The sequence below is a fragment of the Tachyglossus aculeatus genome, unplaced genomic scaffold (genome assembly GCF_015852505.1).
Source record: "Tachyglossus aculeatus isolate mTacAcu1 unplaced genomic scaffold, mTacAcu1.pri scaffold_118_arrow_ctg1, whole genome shotgun sequence".
Lineage (NCBI taxonomy): Eukaryota > Metazoa > Chordata > Mammalia > Monotremata > Tachyglossidae > Tachyglossus > Tachyglossus aculeatus.
Window position 1 is genome coordinate 15,887 of NW_024044849.1, and position 2,579 is coordinate 18,465.

Genomic DNA, 2,579 nt, shown 5'->3' on the forward strand with positions numbered 1-2,579 from the left:
TCATTATCATTATTACTATTAAACTCTTACCATATACCATAATAAAAAGAGTTCCTGGCCCAGGCCAGGGAAACAGTGAATCAAGGGATGGAGATGGGAGAATCAAGAGTGAGTTACAGCTTGCAGGTTGGCTTGGGAACAATAAAGAGGAACTGAATAGAGGAGATGGACAGGGGCTTGGGGGGGTCTCACATGGTAGAAAGCCTGGGAGCTTATTGTGCGGTGTTTTTATTTCATGTGAAAAGATACATGGTGGAAGTGAAGGGTTTGGAGGAGAGGAGAGATGCTGTCTCAGCGATGCTTTGTCTTGTCTTATGCTGTCGAGTCGTCTCCGGCCTATCAATGGGCACATCTCTCCCAGAACACCCCATTCTCCATCTTCAAGTTTATCCATAGAGTTTTCTTGGTAAAAATACACAAGTGGTATACCATTGCCTTCTTCCCTGCAGTAAACCTGAGTCTCCACCCTCGACTCTCTCCCTTGCCGCTGCTGCCCAGCCCAGGTGAGTTTTGACTTGTAGCAGATTGCTTTCCACTCACTAGCCACTGTGCGACCTAGGAATGGAATGGCTATGCCTCTGCTTGACTCTCCCTCCCATAGCCAAAACTGGTAGAGTACTGGAAACTCTCGAGGTACGATTCTGAGACGGGGGAGTGATGCTTTAGCAAATAGTTAAATGAGTAAATGAGTGGCTAAATATTTATGGGTTTGTGTGGCTGTGTGCATTTATGTGTAAGTAACCGCAGGCAGTTGAAGCTTGTGTGTGTCTGCGCCAGAGTGGCTGTGTGTGTGTGGTTGCATATATCTCCATGATAAGTGTGTTTACATATGGGGGTGTTTTTTGCCTATTATGAAATCATCGAGAGCAATTCATAGCCATCATGTGCATCTCTTGATAATAATAATAATAATAATAATAATAATAATAATGACATTTGTTAAGTGCTTACTATGTGCCAGGCACTGTTCTAAGCGCTGGGGGGGGGCGGATACAAGGTAATCAGATTGCCCCAGATGGGGCTCATAGTCTTAATTCCCTTTTACAGATGAGGGAACTGAGGCACAGAGAAGTGAAGTGACTGGCCCGAAGTCACTCAGCTGATAAGTGGCAGAGCTGGGATTAGAACCCATGACCTCTGACTCCCAAGCCCGTGCTCTTTCCACTGAGCCACACTTGCTAGCCATGTGACTTTGGGCCAGTCACTTCACTTCTCTGGGCCTCGGTTACCTCATCTGCAAAACGGGAATGCAATCTTCACTTCTCTGGGCCTTGGCTACCTCATCTGGAGAATGGGAACACAATCCCTGATCTCCCTCAGTCTTAAACTCTGAGCCCAATTGTGGGACAGGGACTGTATCTGACCCAGAAAAAGTTTCTCTACCTCGGCACTTAGTACAGTGCATGGTACGGAGTAAATGTTTAACAAATACCACACCTTTAACAATATTGAATAATTATGGTATTTCCTAAGTACCAGGCAACGTACGAAGCGCCGGAGTGGATACAAGCAAACCAGATTTGACACATTCCCTGACCTATGTGGGGCTCAGAGTCTCAATCCCATTTGACAGATGAAAAGCTTTTCCACCCAAACAGGGACTTGAACATGGACCCTCAGATTAAAAGTCTGATGCTCTACCAACTGAGCTATCTGGGCTCCTCTCTGGCCTTCTCCTATCTGTAATTTATTTTAGTTTCTGCCTTCTCCACTCATAATGCTAATTGTGGTATTTATAAAGATATTACAATAGACTGATCAAAATATTGAGGGCTGGGTTCAGCGCACGATAATCGAGTCAGACACAGTGTCCATCTCCCGTGGGGCTCAGGGTCTAAGTTGAAAGGAGAAGTATTGAATCCCCATTTTACAGATGAGGGAACTGAGGTAGAGCAAAGTTACATGCCTAAGGTGACACAGCAGGAAGGTGGCAGAGCCAGGATTACACATCAGATACTCTGACTCCCGGGCCTAGGATCTTTCCACTAGGCCCCGCCACAATAGAATGGAAGCACCATTAGGGAAAGGATCGTATGAACATTAGCTCTGGTGGTCACGCCACAAAACCACAACAAGGAGGCACTCAGAAGATCCCAAAAGCAGGTTTATTTTTGTCACACATCAAGAAAGGCACATCCATAGATACACTCTCCAGAACTACTAGAGAATAAACCCACAACAATACCACCACCCTCATATCAATTGGTCTCCAGTATTAACACTGGATGTCCAATGGTTCTCTATGGTACCCGTGTCCCACCTTGGCTGCTGATGAAGTCATCCAGCCCGCATGCCTCTATTGCAATCTGGCTAGTGATGTCTCCTCAAGTTGGCCTCTGTATTTCGACACAGTTACTTCTTTATTGCCACTGTAGACTTCAAGCAAACCTTCCTCCCCGTCCATCTCTCTGTCATGCTATAAACCTGTCACCCTAATCTAGGACCTCGAAGGACTCTAGATGTCTAAGCACCACCTTCCCATAAAGCACAACATACAGTTATAAATTATGAAGTATACCACAGTCAGTTATGTTTAGTTGCATTCTGTATAGTGTTGTGCAACATAAACCTGCAAGCCT

At 45.4% G+C, this 2,579-nt stretch overlaps 2 non-coding genes across 2 annotated transcripts; both read right to left on the minus strand.

The window, feature by feature from the left end:
- Positions 1 to 513: 513 nt before the first annotated feature.
- Positions 514 to 651, minus strand: LOC119922693. Its single transcript, XR_005448693.1, has one exon. It is a non-coding gene; the product is annotated as a small nucleolar RNA SNORA7 (small nucleolar RNA).
- A 936-nt stretch (positions 652 to 1,587) lies between these two features.
- On the minus strand, positions 1,588 to 1,659 carry TRNAK-UUU. Its single transcript has one exon. It is a non-coding gene; the product is annotated as a tRNA-Lys (tRNA).
- Positions 1,660 to 2,579: the final 920 nt, after the last annotated feature.